Below are 20,821 nucleotides of genomic sequence, written 5' to 3'. Positions count from 1 at the left end.
GGGGGTAGGGAACATCAAGGGATAATGCAGAGTTAGTATCAGTGGTCCTTGCTAATACCCATTAGCCTGAGGGGCAAGGTGGCTGCTGGAATTTGGCAACAAAGAGGCTATGAAGAGAGGGACATTTTACAGAATCTGTAAGATAGTCCAGAAATGCAGTCAATGGATTGGACACTCAAAGAGAGGGGAGGGGCAATAAATACACAGGCCTCAGTCTCCTCCCTCCCTCTAACAGCCTGCCAACACCCCCATTGGGAAAACCAACCTCGAACCAGGGGGTAAGGGAGCCTGACGAAGTTGTCCAACTGCCGAGGCACAGAACAAAGTGGAAAAGGCTGAAGAGCAGACCTGAAAAAGGAAACAGATTGACCAACATGAATTTAAGTGAGAATCATGGTGTCGTGAGATTTCTTTAGAATCAGCAAGAAGAGGCAAAGAAAGGCATATTATTCCTAAGGATGAGGGAGGGAGGTGGGGAGAGGTAAGTTTGGCTTAAAATATAATAAAAACTACACTTTAAGGCTATAGAAAAAATATAATAGTATATCCTTAAATTTTTACTTTCTGATAAATTAAGAATAATCAAAATGTGACTGTAAGTGTTCTTGACCTGATGGCTTTTCTTTGCTTGACCTGATGGCTTGCTGATTTATAGGAAAAGCAAAGGGTTGAACTAAACTATCCAGAAAAATAAAATTGGGATAAAAAAGCAGCCATTTTCTGCCAATCTTCCTTTCCCATGTTTTCTAGGGGACAGTCGGTTCAGAGAGTACCCAAGCACATGTCTAAGCTGCTCCCTTTTGAAAATGAGCAAAATCATGGAAACTGAAGAAGAGAGAACAGAGAGAAAAACAACCAGCAGAATATAGGAACAAATGAACAAATGAAGGAGTCCTTTTACTAGAATGTCAGTCAAGAGGTCTGCACATTCCTTGAATTCAGTCAACAGGTACCACATATTGAATAAATACTGTACCTATAAATTCTTCTTTCAAGTTTCACTATATTGAATTTCTGTGTAATGAGGAATAACTCTACCAGTAAAGAATAAGTGGACATTGAAACAAAAGCCTATTATAAAATAATATTTAAATTGAGATTAAATATAGACGTCTACACCAGCCAATTATTCCTTTTAAAACAACCCTCGATATTCAGAGGCAGAGTCTCTGCTGCCTTGAACAAATCATGCAACCCGCTGAGAGAGCAGAACTCAATTTAAAAGCAAAGATGGGAAGATGTGCTACACTCTTCATGTTTTTTTGATCAACGACTGCATAAAAACTGAAGGCAGGCAGTTGAATCCCATGGATTCCCCCTTTGATGTACTTCCTGGTCTAAAGGATGCCTCACCTATAGCAGAGTCTTGGCACCACAGCATACACATCCATTAGTCATTACAGGAACAGAGCTGGCTGGATTATCAAATAATGATGTCTGGAGTTCTCTGATTCACCGTCAGAAGGGAAAACACCCATACCAATTCAGCAGGCCCTTTAAAATGCAAGCCCTGTTCCATGGCTTTGCTTCACAGGCTGTTGTAGGTTTAGCTTAAGGAAGACCATCTCAGACTATCAGAGCTCACAGGGAAGGTAAAGCTATTCCAGCCCAAATCCTTCACTTTACAGGTGGAAGGAAGCAGAGCCCCCAAAGCATTAAGGTGGAAGGCATTCCACACCAAGGGGAAACGTCATTTTTTTTCTCTTTTGGCAGACAGAGCTTTGCATCTTTCAGGCCAAAACTCACTGCCTTTAGCACAATGCAATAGTAAATAAAGTAACCTAAATGATCACTCAAAAAAGTAACCATACTTTTTCATACACTTAGGTATAAAAAGAGAACTATCATCATGAGTGAAACCAGGGCAGGAGCTGAGCTAGAAATGGAATAAGTATGCGGCCAAAGGCAAAATCTGAATGAATACAGAAAGATAGAAATAAGATGGAGAGCAGCTGAGTTTAAGCCTTGCTTAGGTCCATCACAGTTAAGTGGCCATAATTTACTTTAAAATCTTCAGCATAGACAATGGGACACAATAATGTGTGAGTTGGCTTAGGCTTTACACAAGAGGCAGTCAGTTGTCCTAATCAGAAATCCATATTCATGGGGTAAAAGCCCACACACCAGAGGCACTACTGCTACTTGCCCTTCAGGTATTCGTATCTTGGTCCTCACCTGTGCTTTTGCTAATGAGCACAAAGAATTTCAGAGATAGAGCTCCACTGGTGAAATTAGCAGTATCTTAATCACCATCATGGATGTAGAAACAGGCTCTCACTGGCGAAAACAGTGGTATTCAAGATAATGTAAGATAATGAGCATTGGTTAAAATATCTGTCACATGCCCCACCCCTGTAGGAACAGAGTGAAAGAACAGATTGAAGCCTGCATCCATGCTTAAGAGTGAGGCTTCCTCCGTAAATGCTCCTGTGCCCTTCCCCTCCATCAATAAAAACGCAAACAGAAAGGAAGAGGGCTGCTGAGGAGAGAAATAGACAAACTGACATTTCAGGACAGAGACAATGAGAGGCTTTGCTTTTGAAAGCAGAAGTTCTTACTTGTTGATATACAATCATCAATTTGTGAGCTCTTGAATGCATTTCTTTCAAACATACACTGTATAGAGTGACTATTGGTTACCCTAAAGCCTATGTTGTACTAAAAAAAAAAAAAAACCAACAATTTAAAGGAGACCATGTGCTTATCCACCCTACTCCCTACCCCACACAGAAAGACATTACCCAGGCACAAACACAAGACTTCCCAATTTATGCTATGACTTTCTTCTCTGAATTTCACTGGATGATTTGCTTTGAAGTAACCAAATCTGTTTCACTCTCCAATTTTCATATGGTAGCACATCGTAGCAATCTGCTGACAAATAGATACCCTGCAGTGCTTCTAGATTAAATTTTTAAAACACATCTCTTGAGATTTTTAATTATTTTGATCCAAATAATTTTCAGGTTTTTGAAAACCCCATTTTTAAGCATCTCCAACATATAGGGTTTTGTCTAACACCTTATCTTGAATATCTTTGTCAATTATTTTAGTGTTAAATTATACGTCCCCTTTTCCTAGGAATGTCTGTTTTTCATAAGACCCCCAGCTAACTGCTTTTCCAAACTCTATACTGAACAATGAGGAAGAAGACATTACAAATCAGTGTACAATGACATTGGTAACTGCTGGGGCTCCTGCAATATTAAATACCAAAGATGAAGCAGCCAATTGTACAGACGCAACTGAGGTTTCTTTGCATAATCCTTTAATGAAATGAGACTGCTGAATTAGAAGAAGTTGGGCAACCCTGACCCAGATTCTTAAAGTAAGGGTAGTTGCCCTAGATGTCTGTCAAGATTGTGCACTAGAGTGTATTCTTAATCAGTGAGCAATCAAAACAAATATTTCACTCCGCTTCATAAATCCATGCGGTGTGATTGCATCTGACACATCTAGGAGAAGATAATCCCTTACAGTCCACTTCCTCCTGTTTCTAAACGTAAGCTGCATTGACTTAAACAGGGCTCTCGACTCTGCTCCATACTAGAGAGATGTGTGGAAGGTTCAGAGGATCTGGTGAAACAAGAACTCCTAACTGGTCACTGGAATATGAATTACTATAACCAGGACCCCTTGCCTAACCAGGACGGAGACTGCCAGAGTTGATAGGGTTATTCCAAATTAGGAAGAAATTAACATGGGACTCTTTTCAACAGAGAAAAGAGTGTCTGTATATATTTCAGTGTTACTATTTCAATATTGGTGATACCAAAATAAAAAGAGAAAAAAAGTAAATCACCTCAATCTCCCTCAATAGGGAAATGGTTGAATAAATTGTTGTCCATTCATTCACAGACTATTATGCAATTAGAGAAGCAATATAACTTAGAGGTGAAGAGCTTGGAGTATAGAGTGAGACTGCCTCGGTTTCTTACTCTATCACCTCCTAATCTGCGTGACTCTCACAAATTACTCAGTTTATCTGGGTCTCAGTTTTCTCAAATGGAAAATGCTGATAATAACAGTACCTACTCCACAGAGTTGACAAAGGGATTAAATAAAGTGTTTACAAGAGTGATGTGGACATAGTCAGCATTCAATCAAAGAGGCTATTAATAATTAAAAGAATTAATTGTCTAGTTAGAGCTAATAACTGAATTGAATAGACGTCCTTGGCAGAGTAATGTTCATGGTAGGAAAATATCAAAAAGTGACCTTATGTATCTATATATATTTGCCTAGCATAGAAAAACGTATGGAAGGATACACACCATTGGAAGACGAAAGAGGAAGACAGAATAAGCTTTTTCCTTATACACTTTTGTATAGTTTATTATAATAAACATGAATTACTTATGTAATTTGTTAAATCTAGCAAAGTAAGAAAAATGTGCATTAATATCCAAGCACTTATTTGGATACGTAACATCAGGAGATATTAGGCCTTGGGCCTAGGTATGGAACCAAACACTGGAGTGGGGAAGAAAGTGTGGCAGTGTAGCAGGCCAGGCCTGACTTGGTATCTCCTTCTTAACTGTTCATCTCTATAGCTGGACTGTGAACCCCTAGAAGACACTGACTGTTGGTCATTAACTGTGTCGGGGCCCACAGATGTTACATTAATGGATGGTTCCATCCCGGAAGGCATTGATTTTGCATATGTCAGTGAAGACAGAGTAGGTTATACTGCAGAGGCTTGAACAACAAAGGTTTCTTTCTCATTCATGCTACATCTCCAGAGCAGATCAGCCACAGCTCTATGCCAGGCTTCACTGGGCATCCACGCTGATGGACTCCAGCCTTTATCTGGAACTTTGCTGAGCTCATGGCAGAAGGGAGAGAAAATGGAGAGCTACATGTTGGCACTTAAAGCTTTGCCTGGAAATGACTCATCTCTTCTGCTCACATTTTATTTGCCAAAGAAAATCAATCACGTGGGTGTGCATGAGTTCAACAGGGAGGAGATGTGTAATCTTCCATCAGGGAAGGCACCAATGTGAGTGAAAGGGCTGTAGTCTACTGTTCATGCTTCTCCATTATTCTATGTTATTCACACAACTCCCCTCTCTTCTTGAGAAGAGGTTTACAATCACTCATCTGAAACCCCTGGGGCTAGATGCATCTTGGAATTCAGAATTTTTCAGATTTTATGAAACTATTATTAGGTAATACACTACATGGGATCTGGGGAACATTTTGTGTTAATATTTCTGCAGCAAAACACATAAATATCCACATTAAAATGAGATAAATAAAGCCTAAACTCCTTTCAGTTTAGCTCTGGAATTTCCACCAAATAAGTATGCACCAAAATTTATGAAAAATAAGTTAGGATTTTCAGAACTGTTTGGAATTCAGAATTGCAGGTGAGGAATTGTGGACAAGTATAATCAAGAATAAGCTATAGAGGAAATCTGCTTTAATGCCTCTTCCTCCAATAGAAAAGAAGTAAAACTCACAATCAGTGAGGAGCTTAAAAGGAAAACCAAATATTTTGGCAATTCCTTGAGGCTTCCATCCTACTTTCTGTTGAGGACAATATGATTTATGGCACTATTTAAACCCAACAGCCCAGGTAAAAGGCATCCAAAGAATGAAAACCAAACCCATTGAACATGCTTCAAATTTCTCTTTATTGTAGCTTTGACTTATGTTTATATCAAAGATATTAGTTTACTTGATAAACTCCAGGTAGGTAAAATTCCAATATTTACTCAGAAATTTGGACCTAATAAACAACACTATGCTAGGTAAATCATTCTGAATAAATATTACAATAAGAAACAAAAAACAAAAGCGCACAACAAGCAAATCTCTCACACCCATACCAGTCTTCAGGCAATCCATGGCTAAGGAGATTAGTCGGTCCGCTCTTAGCTCCAAAAGAACATAGAACAGTGACCACTCCAGGAGGGGTGAATGGAAAGGAGCAAGATTTATGGTCAAAAGACCCAGGTTTGATTCTCAACTCTTCCACATACTTGCTGAGTGGGATATAGCAACATTCTGAACTTCCATTTCTTAGGTAGAAGATGAGGTTAGTGAACCATCTTGCCCATCCGACTACATCTCAAGATTGCTGAGAAGCTCAGAGGAGGGAACACTTGCAAACAAACTTATACCTCTGTACCAGTGCTGACCACTACCACGATGCTGGCCCCTTGGAGCTGCCCAAGGTCAGATATTGGAATCTCTTTTCTGTCCATCTTTCCTCCTCATGTACACACACCAGAGACCAACTTAAGCATTTGCTGGGCTCTTCTCATCTTAAGGTACATTCTGCTCTTTCAAAATCTATGTAAAAACATATGTTCTTATCCAAAGTTTGGCTTTATCTTAAGGGTGTATTTACCTTTTCTAGTTCCTTCTACTTAGGAAGAATAAAATTTTCAAAGAGAATGGCCCATGAAAATTTTTCACAGTAATACCAGCCCCAGGAGTTCACTTGACGAGCTGCAATGACCAAGAAGGCAAGCCAAGACAGAAGTTAAAAAATAGTAAGTAAATAGATAAGTAAATAAGTAAATTAATTAGCATCATGCTGGCTCAGCTCAGGCTTTCATTCACATAAGACACTAATATTCCAATTTGAGGGAACATGGAGACAAGCAGTAGGATCATAAGTGATCTTTCTTCTTATTTTACAGCAAATAAGAATTGGGATGAGAAAAAAATATGTATTTATTGATTCCATTCTTGATCAATAACATTTATCAAGAATTTTTGGCGGAAAAGTTGGCTTATATCATGATGGACACTTCAAGTTTATATAATGTTATAAACGAATGTTACCTCAATTTAAATAAATAAATAAGTTGATCCCTTAAATTGGAGAGAGCTATATTGCAAACTGAACAGGGAAAAGAAAAGAAAAGTTGGCGCATATGATATTTGACTTTTTGGACGGAAAAGGAAGAAAAGTGTTCATTTCAGAGTCAGGAACATTAATTACAGTGGCCTCTTCTAGATTTTAGGCCCCAGAACTGTTCAGTTTGAGTCCCTGATTTGGAGAGGTTTTTGCCCTTCTTCAGTGCACAGTTCATATTAAGGGGAGAAATCCTATTAAGTCAGTATTTTGGAATGGCAGTGATTTTTCCCTGTTATTCCTAAGAGCTGAAAAGAATATAGGAAATACCTCTTGATAACAGAGCGAACCACAGGAATTATTGTGAACAGGAGAAAGACAATCATAGCTTTCTTTTTTTTTTTTAATTTTTATTTTTTTCGGATGTACATATTTCAAATTCTGTATACATTACATCATGTTCACCACCCGAACACTAATTATAGTGCATCCCCTCACATGTGACCCTAATCACCCCTTTTGCCCTCCCCCCTCCCCCTCTTCTCCAAAGGTAACCACCAGTCCAATCTTCAATGTTATGTGTTGGGGTTTTTTTTGTCATTTTTATCTTCTACTTATGAGTGAGATCATATGGTATTTGACTTTCTCCCTCTGACTTATTTCACTCAGCATAATACCCTCAAGGTCCATCCATGTTGTCACAAATGGCCGGATTTCGTCATTTCTTATGGCTGAGTAGTAGTCCATCGTGTATAAATACCACATCTTCTTTATCCATTCGTCCCTTGATGGGCACCTAGGTTGCTTCCACGTCTTGGCTATTGTGTATAATGCCGCAATGAACATAGGGGTGCAAGTATCTTTATGCCTTTGTGTTTTTAAGTTATTTGGATAAATACCCAGCAGTGGGATAGCTGGATTATATGGTAGATCTATCCTTAATTTTCTGAGGATACTCCATACTGCTTTCCATAGTGGCTGCACCAGTTTGCACTGCCACCAGCAGTGAACAAGGGTTCCCTTCTCTCCACACCCTCTCCAACATTTGTCGTTTCCTGTCTTGTTAATTATAGTCATTCTGACCGGAGTGAGGTGATACCTCATTGTAGTTCTGATTTGCATTTCCCTGATAGCTAATGATGTTGAGCATCTTTTCTTATGCCTGTTGGCCATCTGTATATCTTCTTTGGAGAAATCTCTGTTCAGATCTTTTGCCCATTTTCTAATTGGATTATTGGTTTTTTTGTTGTTGAGCTGTATGAGTTCTTTGTATATTTTGGATATTAACCCCTTATCTGATATATGGTTTGCAAATATCTTCTCCCAATTGTTAGGTTGTCTTTTCGTTTTGTTGATGGTTTCCGTTGCTGTGCAGAAGCTTTTTAGTTTGATGTAGTCCCATTTGTTCATTTTTTCTTTTGTTTCCCTTGCCCGGTCAGACATGGGACTTGAAAATATGCTGCTCAGACCAATGTCATAGAGCGTACTGCCTGTGTTTTCTTCTAGAAGTCTCATAGTTTCGGGTCTTACATTCAAGTCTTTAATCCATTTTGAGTTGATTTTTGTGCATGGTGTAAGGGAATGGTCTACTTTCATTCTTTTGCATGTGGCTGTGCAGTTTTCCCAACACCATTTATTGAAGAGACTTTTTTTTTTTTTTAAAGATTTTATTTTTTTCCTTTTTCTCCCCAAAGCCCTCTGGTACATAGTTGTATATTCTTCGTTGTGGGTCCTTCTAGTTGTGGCATGTGGGATACTGCCTCAGCGTGGTTTGATGAGCAGTGCCATGTCCACGCCCAGGATTCGAACCAACGGAACACTGGGCCGCCTGCAGCAGAGTGCGCGAACTTAACCACTCGGCCACGGGGCCAGCCCCGAGAATCATAGCTTTCATGTGTTTTATTCAAATAATTTTCCTTCTAGGTTCCCAATCCTATAATGTATACTTACTTTTTAAAATGTCAAAGTCTGTTTACAGCTTCATTCAACATTTGGCCAGTATTTATTTAGTACTTGCTACAGGAAATACAGAAGTGAGCAAACCGACATAGTGCCTGCCCACACAGAGCTTAATCCAGGTCTGGATAAATTCTAGATTCCGGTGGAAACAGAATCTGGGGAGCCAGGAAGGGTCAGTAGTAGAGGCCTGCTTTGCCAGGTGGATATCTGACAGATACTGCCAGTGATAGAGAGGCAAAGGGCGTACGAGGCTGCAAGAATCAGTCTTAAAAGGGTGCATCCCAGAGGGGTCAGGTAAGGCTGGGAGGCACCGGCAGATGCCACAGCTCTAGAAAGATGAGGTCCAGAGTCTGGAAGGTCAGAGATAAAAGCAAGAGTCCAGGAACCAATGGGGAAAACTATCAGAGACCCTGAGTTAGAGGCCCTTTGCTCTCTGCCTTACTTTATCTCCTCCCAGCTAAGTGTGGACAGCCTGCTGGAACCCAGAGAAGTGTGTTATAAACAGGACAATCCTGAGGTCTGCGGGGAGCTTCTAACCTAGACTGGTGCCGGGGCAGAGCTATTGGGCTCTCTGTGAGGTCAGGATGGTGGCATGTTCAAGTTCTTAGGGGAACTGCAAATGTTTTACTTCATAGCCAGACAGGAACACCCAGAGCCAAAATAAGTGAACCACACCTCCCTCGGTCCCATAGCAAGGAATCTGAGTGGTACAATAGAGAAGCAAGAGCTTTTAGAATCAGTAGTGAATGTTCACAGACTCCTAACGCTAACTTGAAAAATTCTTGGAATAAATCCAACAACTTTTCCAAGATGTCATGTGAGTACATCACAGACAGTAACGCTTTTTACCAATGACATTCTTTATTAGGCGTTATATTGCTAAGGACAGAAATAATATAATAGGTATAGATGTTCTAAGTTATCAGAAGAGGGAGTGAATCAGAGCAGGAAAATATGTTTAAATACTTCTGGGATATCACCAAATGGGTTGAAAGCCATGAAGAGAGATCATGATATGACTTTGTTCCATGCGCTAAGATAGAGTGGGCGGGCTGCCCGTGCATCTGGCCCCAGAGCTTTACTGCAGGCCTGCTTTGCCGGTGGCAGAAGGCCTGGCTAGCTGAAGGCTCAGGAGCTGTACAGAATAGCAGACAAACTTGGCTATAGCTCGGATGCAATTCACAACCTACAAACAGACCACTTCCCTGTGTGGTTTTTTCAAGGTCAGGATTATTCTCTGAAAAAATCCCTCCCATGCATGAGTCAGGCAGTCAAATTCAATTGTGGTTAAGATCCTTTGGCGGAGGCCCCTCCAAGGTCATGGGCACTGTTCAAGCCGCTGCTTTGTCATCTCTCCAGGGAAGGGTTTTCCACAGCCACCCAAGAGACCTTGCCCACCGCTAGGTCAGCCCCTAGAAGTTCACCCGCTTTGCCATTTGTGTGACATGAATGGTATCACCCACAATTTCTGACTGAAATTTAACAATATCTGACAGCAAAGCACATCTTCCATCCAATATGATTTAGAGCTTACAGGTTATGTCACCACTTCAGTCCATGCTACTCAAATACTAACCATCACTTTCATAATGCACAATCAGCAGGCTCTACATGGGCACTAATGGCTTCTTAAAACTGCAGAGCCCCAGCACCCACTCTCTGGTATTCTGATCTTGTAGATCGGAGCGGGGGCCAGGAATCTGGACCAAAGCAAGCACCTCAGGTTTTGTTTTTTTATTTTTTTTAAAGATTTTATTTTTTTCCTTTTTCTCCCCAAAGCCCTCTGGTACATAGTTGTATATTCTTCTTTGTGGGTCCTTCTAGTTGTGGCATGTGGGATGCTACCTCAGCATGGCTTGATGAGCAGTGCCATGTCCGCACCCAGGATTCGAACCAACGAAACACTGGGCCGCCTGCAGCAGAGCGCGCGAACTTAACCACTCGGCCACGGGGCCAGCCCCAAGCACCTCAGGTGTTTCTAATGCAGGTCAAAGGCCCACATTGTGAGAAAGAACGAGTAAAAAGGCTGAAACGATGTCCTGGCCTGTGGACGTATCTTAAACTAAACACAGAAAATAACTCCTTCAAGCAAAGACACTGTAAATTCAACAGCATGGAAATTCTACTATGGTCTCATTCCAGCACTACCAGGTTTACCTGTGATATAAATGCTCGGAAGTTTAGTATCCGTCTTTAGCTTCTCAAAGTATTCACAAGAAGTCATCAATAGTTTATGCAAATTCTGATCCGCAAATGACCAAATAAACTCAATACTTATTGCGTGCTTGACAGAGGCTGAGGGAGATTAAGCATTGTGCCATATCACCTAACATTATATATTTCCTATTTTGGTTCATAAGCCAGTATCTTGAACTTACACTTTATTTTAGCAGTAATAATGTTACTAGATTTATGCACCAAGACAATATGCCTCACATAATGCATGTGCTTGATTTACAATTGGTTTTAAGGCTGTTGATGCCCAATTTAATGAATGAACTGTTTTACTTGTAATCTCTTTAATTTCAACCCTCCTTTTGAGCCTAAATTTATTTTGCACTTCTACATATTTTTCTCTACCTTTTTTCTCTATGCCACTACTACTAAAAGGTTATTTGGGGGGCCGGCCCGGTGGCTCAGTGGTTAAGTGCGCACGTTCCACGTTGGTGGCCCAGGGTCCATCGGTTCGGATCCCAGGTGCGCACCTATGCACTGCTCGTCAAACCATGCTGTGGTAGGCGTCCCACATATAAAGTAGAGGAAGATGGGCACAGATGTTAGCTCAGGGTCAGTCTTCCTCAGCAAAAGGAGGAAGATTGGTGGCAGACGTCTGCCAAAATTAAAGAAAAGAGGCAGAAGAAGGAGAAATAAAAAGGGAAGTGAATGAAAGAGAAGAATGGAAACAGAAGAGGAACAAGATGAAGAAAAGGAGATGTCTTCTGATCAGTCCCTTCCAGGAAAATTTGCTACTGTTCTTGTGCATTCCCACAATACTTAGCAACACCTCGTCCTGTCCACTACCTCCACCTTTCCCTTCCACTTGCCCAATGACATGAAGTCTACACTATCTCTCCCACCTCCCACCTCCAGTGATCTAGCCCATGTGGGCCCAAGAGGCTCTCAGAGATTCAGCAAAGACTCAAAACAAACCTGGTGTCCAATCCTCTGCCTCCTTCTTAGAGAGGAGACCACTGCAGGTGACATGACTATGCTCAAGATGCCCCAGCTAGTCTCACTGATGCTCCATCCAGCAACATGTAGTCCACATACTGCCCAGGTCTCGCCACCCACCTGGTGTTCTGACTAGCAGTTCAATCTCTTTCCCAGCTGCACTGATCTGACAGTCAACAAACATTTAGAAGCACTGACAAAGTGCAGGTATTGTGTTTGACACTGGGATGCAGAGTTTAATGGAATCTGGAGTTCACAGTAGAGTAGAGGGGCAGACATAAAAACAGACAGCAGAAATTGTGCCATGCTGGAAGAAACTGTGGAAGCCTTCCTAAGGAGAGGACGCCAATGTTGAGTCTTGAAGTATGAGCAGGAGTTAGCCAACTGAAGTTGTAGGAGCTAGGATTATATTTCAAGACAAGGAAGAGGCATGATCAAAGCCATGGAGGCGTGAAATACTTGGTGTGGAGGTATAAAATCCATGCAGCCTTACTGGAATCTGAAGTGTGAAGCCTGAAGAGATGCTGCATGAAGCTGAAGGCCAGTGGCCAGGATGTGGAGGGCTTGACTACCTCACTGAGGGGCTTGAATTCTGTTTATGAGCAGTGGGGAACTGAAAAAGAGTTTTTAAAAAAATGAATGATATGCCAGATTTGCATTTTAGAAAGACCCCGCTGGTGGCAGTGTAAATCCTGTGTCTGAGGTGGCGTGGGGCAGGTGGCAGTGGAGCAAGATTAAAGGCATCAGCACCAGTTAGGAGACTTCTGTAATAGTCCAACCAGAGCTGATGGGATTCCAAAGAAGGACGGGAGAAGCAAGCAGAAGAAGTAAGGAGTGGATCTGACCGGCTTCTTCAGAAGGCTAAATTGTTCTGGCGTGTCAGATAAGGAGAATTTTAGGGACATTCCCAGGTTTCTGACTCATGTGACTCAGCAATAGGTTTACTGGAACAAGGAAGGAGAAGAAACTTGTTTGGGAAAATGAGGAGTTGTTTATGAATTCATCAAGAATTCCAAACCCCTTTACACAAGCCACTCAATCTCCACAAATTTTGAAGACTCTTAAAATACTACTGGCTGTAGTATAAAAAGAGCTATTTCCCAAAGGCTTTGTTCACTGGAGTTTCACTGTCTGGAATTCACTTTGTACCTTCCTGACTCCATTATGGTGATTGTCCATATTCAGGGAAGGTGTGTTCTGTTTTCAACATATTTCATCCCTCTGCTCATTTGATGCTACCCAGTAATGCTGACACATGGCTCCTGTCCACATTTACCAGGTCTGTGTTTTTGGTGTCAAAGCTCTGCTGCTGTCTGGCTGGCAATTCAGCCAACCCCTGAGAGCAGACAGGACTGGGGGGGTCTGCCATGTTGTTAGGAGAAAATCCTCCGTGCTCTATCTGTAACATGTTATTTCATATTTTAAAAGATAAAATATGACAATTGATTAACAAATATTAATTCTGGGTAATAGATACATGGATATTTGTTATTTTATTTTTTGCATTTTTTTCTTTAAGTCCTCAGATTTAATTTCCATAAAATCAGCTCATAAATATCTTTCATCTCCTGATTCCCACCCATCAGCCTTCCCTTCTACCCAAACACAAAACTTAGGGAATTTTTTTTCTCCCTTTAATAATGACTGTGAATTTGTTGAATGAGAAAGGAAGGAATAAAAAAATATTTATAAATAAGATATATCTTTTTCAAATTAAAGTCCTTAACAAGATGCTGCAAAATTACCAGAAATATGTTTGTGCTTGTATATAATATAAATACATATATATTCAAACTTGAGTTAATAGAATCATTTTGAATACCACTGTTTACTCTCTAAGAAAATCTATAAAGAGTATAAAAAAATAAGACATCAGTTCAAACTTCATGGTACAAATTTTTTAAGACCCAGTGATCCAAAATATCTCCCAGAGGTTTGTCGTATGTCACAGTCCACTTCCCTGAGAAGCAAACTCTGAAATGGAGTTTGCATACAGGGCATTTATTAGGAATTGTTCTCAGGATCAATATCTGGAGGGAAGGGAGGGAAGCGGCAGTGGGCAGAGGGAGACACTGGGCCACAATGCAGGGACAACAAAGGCTTAGCTGACTCTACTGGCCCTTCAGAGTTGTCTCAGTCAGGGCTGAGGGATCAGGCCTTTATACCTCTGCATCAACCAGACACCCATCATCAGATGTGAGCTGCCCTTGGGATAAGAGCGTGACCTTGGGTAAAGAGGCTTTGTGCAGCTAATGGCAAGTCCCTGGAGAGGGACTCAGCTGGGAACTGGCCACTGCCAACACTCCTAGTAGTTAGGATAATAAGGGCTTCAGTCCTGAAGGGGGATTCTGATAATTGCACCACACTATCTCCTCACTGTATCGAAGGAAGCAAAACCATCATTAATTACATATTAAATTCATGTAAGCATGGTGATCTTCGGCAAGTCACTTAATGCTGTGAGATCCGTTTTCCTTACCTGTCAAATGAGACAGGATAGATCTTTCTCAAGTTTCTTCAGCCCTAAGGATCTAGATGTGGGCCAAACTTATCACACTATATAACTATATTTTTATATAGTCTCTATTTACACTTTCTACATACGTTTGAGGCCCTCTGAACAAACAAATACATTTATCCTCTCTTTATATGACCTGAATTTGTGGAACCACTTTGACTGTTTCTGATTGTTCTAAGGAAAATTTAGAAAATTTATAGAAAGATGCTTCTTTGTTTTAATGACACATTATTTACCATACCTATGATTTATTTGCTTTCAAGTTCATTGATATGAATACGTAGATTTCCAATTGTGTTACTCTCATTAGAAAATATGATTTTTTAAAAATCTGCCTGAGGACAGTCTCCAGGAATGTGTTTGGGCAAAAAAGCTAGGACTGTCTGCAGTAAATCGCCAATGGAGAGGATATGACCAGAATAACAATGAAAATAACAGTGACATCATGCCCTTTGTCTATACAATAAGAATTAAAGCAAAAATCTGGGAAAATATAGGCTACTTCAGGAAATGCACTGTTAAGGTCATCCAACATCTCTCAAAACAATCGAACAAAGGCATAGATCTACATTTTGAGGGCGTGGCTATTGTCCTGAGTGGTTAGAGAGATCGCTCCAAGGGTTCCACTAATTGGGACCATGAATAGCAGGGAGGGAGAAAAAAGAGCATCCTGAACATCTTGCAACTCTGAGTGTCAAACAAAATTGGCGAAGCAATAGTGATGTTGAGTTTGTTCTGAGTTCTCTGGAGCTGGTGTCAGCGCCCAGATACCCTTCATCTTAATTCAAAGGGAAGGTACTCTCTTTCCACTCCCTTTTATCGACATTTTCTCTACATCTTCAGCTCGCTTCCCTGTGGAGTCAGGGTCACTGTAATCAAATAGACCTTTCTATACATCTTTCCAAACATAGCATTTAAAAATAGCATAGTTTTCATAGATATATGTACTGAGATGTTCAGGAAAGTTCATGACAGCCAAAAAGAATATGGCTTAAATTTCCAACAGTAAAGGAATTTTTAAATAAACTATAGCATATCCATATCATGCCACAAATATTTTCACTAAAAGTTATATGGTAAAAGAATATTTGTAGGTATAGGCAAATTACACAATCTCTTAAGCAAATTAGAAGGCTATAAAACAGTACCTATATTTGATCCCATGCACTACGAGGTTTTAGTGGTTTTTCTTCATTTTTCAGGTTTTCTGCTTTGAACATATATTTGCTTTTGTAATTAGAAAAAAACACCACTTTTTAAAATGGCCATATTCAAGGACATACAGAAGACAGACTGAGAATGGATTACACCACAAGTGAAGGTGCTCCACCTCCTTCCTAGTGGCAGCTAAGCCTTGGATTAGATGTAGGGGTTACGGCTGGAAATATAGACAAACACTTCTCTGGTACTGCTCTGAGGCCACTCTTGGTCCTGAGAGATTAAAGCTGCATAATCATTCCCAAGACACACCTCCAGAGAGCCTGGGGCTGGGAGATGGGGAAAGATAGCTCATTGAAAGTGCCAAACTGAGTCACTAACCTGGGGAGTCCACATAAGACCTGATGTATCCTGTGGTACACTGTGGGAGAGAAAGAGTCCCATCTTCTTCCCAGGGAGGATAAAACAAAGGATGACATAAAGGTGGAAGGCGGATGAGTCTAACAATGACTTGGCTTATTGAATGAAAATGTTACTAGGTTTGAAAAATCTCCCGGTTTAACAAGAGAGCAACCATCCAGGAAGGATAAAGAATGTGAGGAACCTACGAGATGGGAAAGATTCCTCTGCATTCTGGGAGCTCATCCTGTCTTTTTGGTAAAGGTCAAGAAAATCTTCCTGCTGAGGAATAACCAGAAAGAAGATGCGGCCACCCTAAAGCACAGAATGAGGTCACAAAGGATCCACGTAGCAGGAGGGGTCTGACCAGATATAATGAGCCGAGCCACCAGCTAGCCTCACTTGGCCTGTGGGCTGGTCACTCCTCGACAAACCTTAACCTGTCTACAAGAGGGACCTGATGTGAGAAAAACTGAATTCTGTGGCAGGTGAGCAGAATACAAGAACTAAGAAATATGTTTAATGGCACGTTATAAAAGAAATGTCACCTCACACTCATTAGGACGCTTACTATGGAAAAGAGAAAAGAAAATAACAAATGTCAGTGAGGATATGGAGAAACTGAACCCTTGAGCACTGTTGGTGGGAATATAAAATGGTGCCCACCAACAGATGAATAAATAAACAAAACATGGTGTATTCATACAATGGAATGTTATTGAGCTTTAAAAGGAAAGAAATTCTGACACATGCTACAACATGGATGAACTTTGAGGATATTGTGCTAAATAAAATAAGCGGGTCATGAAAAGACAGATACAGTATCATTCCACATACGAGGCATCTCGAGTAGTCAAACTCACAGAGACAGAAAGTAGAAGGGAGATCACGCAGGAGTAGGCGAGCAGGGAATGAGGAGTTACTATTTGATGGGTAGAGAGTTTCAGCTCAGGAAAGTGAAAAGAGTACTGGAGACTGGTTTCAAAACAACACGAATGTACCTAATACCACAGTACTGTACACTTAGAAATGGTTAAGATGGTAAATTTTGTTATAGGTATTTTCCACAACTTTTTAAAAGTCATTACTTCTCCTCCCCCCAGAAAAAGAAAAGAGATGCTGACTGATGCAGAGCTGAATAAGTTTTGCCACATTCCCTGACTGTGGGCTGGAGTCTGTGGTTAGGAGCCAGCACTGCGCTGAGCCCCTGGGGAACTTATGCAAATCAGCGGGAACCCTGAGGAGTCGGTGCCGGCTCCAGCGAGGCAGGACAGCCTAGCGACGAAGATCACAACTGATCGAGTTAGACAGTCAGGGTTATCCCATGCCACCACCTTGCTATGTTGCCCTGAGCAAGAGACTCAGCTAGAGCTGAATTCTAATTGTAAATTGGGGTAAAAACAGCTCATTCCACATAGGGCTGCTGTGAGGATTAAATAAAGACAATGCATGAAGCGCAGAACAAGGTATAATGTGTTACTATTTGTGCTATGAAACGGGGAAAATACATATAGATATTTATATTTTCTTGTGAATACATGAAAGTCTCTGAGAGGATATACAACAAATGAATAACAGCTATTATTTATTTCTTGGGAGGTGGTAACTCTGGAAGGAAGAGAGGAAATTTTTACTAGGTATCTCTTATAATTTTTGAATTGAGACCCAAACAGATGTATTACCTATTGAAAAATGAACTAAAATGACAAAAGACAAGGTATATAGAGTGTGCATTACTCAATGCATATTAATTATGATGATAATTATTACTAGAATCATTACCCTTTCCCCTACGTTTCTGAACCTGACAGCACTCCTAGGTCTATCTAATGAAAAGTCAAACCCCTGGGAAGAACCCTGGAGTCTCTCCAGAATCTTTAAGATTCAAGACTCTCCATGGCTGATCCAGAATTCCCAAGACATCTTCCAGATCTAAAATTCTATAATGCTGGCACAAGATCCTGCTACTCTGAAAGCTGAAATCTAAGCAAGACAAAACTGGTGCCAACCTCTAAAACCAAGATGCAGAATCAGGACAAGTGGACAAGGGGAAAGACAGAGAGGAAAAGAAGGCAGAAGGAAAGAGAGTGGCCCGGGTGAAAGGAAAGGCAGGAAATAGCCTTTAAATATGTGTGGGTCTTTCCTATTTTTGCTCGCCTGACCCTATCCAAGCCCTCCATGGCCCGGGTTCGTTTCCCAGTCAGGGAACCACACTACCAGTCTGTCTGTGGTCATTCCATGTTGCTGCGATGCTGAAAGCTATACCACTGGTACTTCAAATACTAGCAGAGTCACCCATGGTGGACAGGTTTCAGCGGAGCTTCCAGACTAAGACGGACTAGGAAGAAGGACCTGGCCACTCACTTCCAAAATAATTGGCCATGAAAACCCTATGAATAGTAGCTGAGCATTGTCTGATAGAGTGCTGGAAGGTGAGAGGATGGTGCAAAAAGGCTCTGCTGTACACAGGGTCACTAGGAGTCCGAATCGACTCCACAACACTATCAATAACAAACTCTATCCATCGTCCCACGCAAAATGACATGACCCCAGGCCCTGGAGGCAGAATATCCCCCAGCAGCAAGTCTCCTGCTTCCCCAGCTGCCCAGCCCCTCAAGGGCAAAAGGGCAGACTCCTCATCCAGACAGTGGTGGCATATTGGACTGTCCTCTGCAGTGGGCCAGCTCTGTCACACCCCACAAGCTCGCCATTGAAGGACATGACCACCTGCTTAAAGGCGCTCTTTCCACGCCTTTGATTTCAGGATCTTGCCAGCATCTATTATCTGGTCTCAATGTTGCTGCCAGCACAAAAAGATGCAAAAGTGACTAACCAGCATCACAGTCATAACCCAGAGGGCAATATGAGGGAGACAGCTGCTTGCAGCCTATTCTCATGTACCTCACAGACTGCCTTGTTGGGCAGTAAGTTATTTAAGCAAATCTGCATTTTTATATCTTACCCTGTGCAGAAACAATTGGTTCCACTTGGGTGCACAGGAATATAGAGAAAACAAGAAACATATCTTGATGTTATATCGGGAGCATGCAGATCATCAAAGATTGATCAACAGAGACACTATATTGGATGCAAAGTTCTTCCCTCACTGCCAAGTTGCTGCTCACGGTGTTTTCAGTCTATATACCATGCTAACCTATTATTAATTCTCAAAGATTTATTTAATTATGGAGGATCAAGGCTTTCAAAAAATAATTAATTACAAAAGCTACTTAATATTCAGAGGTGTCACACAGGCAGATAACTGGCATTCTCTGTTGGTGGTTTAATTAGACAAGAAGATGCAAAAAGCTGTCACTTGAGGGTGGGTGGCTGTAGGGGAGGGAAACCCTGGTAAGCACTACCCGTTGGCCATCTGTACCAGACACAAAAGCACGACTCTTCAGCTGGCCTCCCTTAGAGAAAGCCTTCCATTTTTACCATCTCATCCGTTGGCAGTTCCTTTCTGCAGCATATAGCTAGAAGGCAGAAGATATTCACGAACTGTAATCTCAAATTTGATGTTTCATGGACACGGAAGGCTAGGAAAAACAATTAACCACTTGGTGCCTCAGTTTCTCGATCTGAAAAATACAATTCATAAATGTCATCCATCCATCTGCTTCCCAGAGCAACAGCTGCTGAACACTCTTTTTACAAATGGCCGGGAACATGCCAAGTGAAAAAACTGGCCCCATGTTACGCATTTTGATATAAATATGCTGGCAAGAAATAAAGAAGCTTCTTAATTTTACTGAACAATTGATTCCTGATTATTTCAGAGTCGGTTTGTCAAGTTGTGGCTCTTCTGTGCCATACTCCCTCCCCCATCTTTAAAAGTCATCCTTGACCATCTGCTTTCTGGATAATTCTCTTTTCTTTAGTATCTTCACTAGACAGTAAGTAATAATAATACCAAGAATCACCACTACAGTTCATTGTATAGTCACATTTAGTCTTTACAACTCAATGAGATAGGCATTATTGTCACTACTATTTCTACTTTACAGATGAAGACACTGAAGTTTAGAGAATTTAGGTAACTTGATCAATGCCCCAAAGTTACACAGCAAATTTAGGATTAAAACTCAGGTCAGTATGACTCAAATCCCATAATATTACTTTTGCTATTCTGCCACTGAGGAGGGAAAAAATACATAAACACACACGCACGCATACATGCACAGAATGATAAAGATTTCTACTGTTCAGCGATTATTCTAAAACACGGGCACAACAGAAACTACTTGATAAAATAAAATGCATTCTACATTCAATGTGGTGTCTGGGATTGGCTCCTGGAACAGAAAAAAGACATTAGCGGAAAAGCTGATGAAATCTGAATAAAATCTGAGCTGTTTAAAAATCACTTCCAAGGAACTCTTGCCATCTGTATCCAAAATTGTAAATACTATTGCCATTACTAAGGTTAATTATTCATTGCTTATAAGCAATTTAAATATTTTTTGAGCATTTGTTTTGAGTATTTATTTCATGTAACATCTAACTCATGAAGCTTTTCTTGAGAGTCTTGTTGAAAAAAAAATTAGTTTTGTATATTCATAATTTTCCTTACCTAAACAGCACAGACAATTAAAGGTTGATTAAATGACATAAAACCAAAGGATACAACAAGGGGTTTTCATATTTGGGAAAGGAAATAAAAATATTAATATTGATATTGCTTTATTTATCAATGTTTAGGATCTCTAAATTTCCTTCTTTTAGCAAGTTTGCTTTATATATTACATACGTTTGTTTCATACATTATTGAGTCAATCTGTTTTGAGTAAAATTAGATTTTGTTAATA

General features: G+C 40.6%; 1 protein-coding gene across 2 annotated transcripts in view; it reads right to left on the bottom strand.

Moving 5' to 3' along the window:
* Window positions 1-20,821, bottom strand: part of RASGEF1B (RasGEF domain family member 1B) — a 698,380-nt gene that overhangs the window by 557,513 nt on the left and 120,046 nt on the right. For both annotated transcript variants that reach the window (XM_070505531.1, XM_044766215.2), the window contains one exon: window positions 266-348. The gene's annotated coding sequence lies outside the window, so the exon portion shown is untranslated. The remainder of the gene's footprint in view (window positions 1-265; window positions 349-20,821) is intronic.

Source organism: Equus asinus, chromosome 3, assembly GCF_041296235.1.
Source record: "Equus asinus isolate D_3611 breed Donkey chromosome 3, EquAss-T2T_v2, whole genome shotgun sequence".
In the NCBI taxonomy this organism is placed as follows: domain Eukaryota; kingdom Metazoa; phylum Chordata; class Mammalia; order Perissodactyla; family Equidae; genus Equus; species Equus asinus.
The sequence above is the reverse complement of the archived record's forward strand: the minus strand, read 5'-3'. Positions and strand labels throughout refer to the sequence as shown.